The sequence below is a fragment of the Leishmania donovani genome, chromosome 33 (genome assembly GCF_000227135.1).
Source record: "Leishmania donovani BPK282A1 complete genome, chromosome 33".
NCBI classification, from domain to species: Eukaryota; Euglenozoa; class Kinetoplastea; order Trypanosomatida; family Trypanosomatidae; genus Leishmania; species Leishmania donovani.
The window spans coordinates 134551-136063 of NC_018260.1; positions in this window are offsets into that span (position 1 = coordinate 134551).

A 1513-nucleotide genomic window follows, 5' to 3' on the forward strand; every position below is an offset into this window, starting at 1 on the left:
CGTGTCCTATGCTTCACTCTCCCAGTCGCCTCACGCCGCGGCATCCCGTAGTGCCGTGAGGCGGCCCATCACATTGCAGCCCCGATGACGCCATGGCGTAGCCCCGGGGGGAGGGGGTGCTCTCGACACGTTTCCGGCGCCTGCGCCGCACCAGCTCACCCCGTCGGACGTAGGAGATGCCGCGCGTTTCGCGCACATGCGCTGTGGGGCTGGTTCGTGCGGATCTCTTCGCGACTTTTTCGTCTATCAGTCGTGCTCGTCTCACCTCTGAATGCCTTCTCTGGATGCGATACGCCATGCCCGCTGCGGTTAGCAGCGCCTGCATGCAGCGCTCGCAGCTTTCCGGTATTCAGGCCTGCTCCAGGGCGACGCCGCTGTCGTGGGGAGAGGGGGTCTCTGGACGGCTTGCCCACATGTGCCGCGACAGGCGGGACGTGGCTATGTGTCTGTAGCAGCATGAGGCACTCCGCCTTTCCCTGAGCCCGCACGCCTCTGGCAGGGGTCGGTGTGTCGAGCGGAGGGCGCCCGTCAGGGAGGAAGTCCGCCAGCCGCGGGTCAGGGCCCTCAAAGACCCCGCACTCTGCCAGCGTGTCCTATGCTTCACTCTCCCAGTCGCCTCACGCCGCGGCATCCCGTAGTGCCGTGAGGCGGCCCATCACATTGCAGCCCCGATGACGCCATGGCGTAGCCCCGGGGGGAGGGGGTGCTCTCGACACGTTTCCGGCGCCTGCGCCGCACCAGCTCACCCCGTCGGACGTAGGAGATGCCGCGCGTTTCGCGCACATGCGCTGTGGGGCTGGTTCGTGCGGATCTCTTCGCGACTTTTTCGTCTATCAGTCGTGCTCGTCTCACCTCTGAATGCCTTCTCTGGATGCGATACGCCATGCCCGCTGCGGTTAGCAGCGCCTGCATGCAGCGCTCGCAGCTTTCCGGTATTCAGGCCTGCTCCAGGGCGACGCCGCTGTCGTGGGGAGAGGGGGTCTCTGGACGGCTTGCCCACATGTGCCGCGACAGGCGGGACGTGGCTATGTGTCTGTAGCAGCATGAGGCACTCCGCCTTTCCCTGAGCCCGCACGCCTCTGGCAGGGGTCGGTGTGTCGAGCGGAGGGCGCCCGTGGAAAAGCATGTGCCGGCGCACTAAGAGCTGGCAGCTCGTCGCTCTGAAGGGGCACAGTGGAGCAACGATAGACACCCGGCAGGGAAGTTCATGCAGTGCGAGTGAGACGCGCCTAATGGGGCCGCTGCCTACAAGATCAATCGCGCGAGAGGAGAGGTGCTGTGAGCCTCCAGCGATTCGCGAATTGCGCACGGCATACCAAAGGGCACCACACCAGCGCGGCGTTCATCGCAGAAACGACAAAAAGAAATGAGAGTCGCCATGAAAACGGCGACAACGAGGGAACTCTGCGCCACTGCGCGCCCGCTCAAAGAAGCGGCACGGCAGCACGCGATTTTGTGCAGTCCTGCTCACCGACTCACGCACGCACGCCCATACACATACAGAGAAGCATAC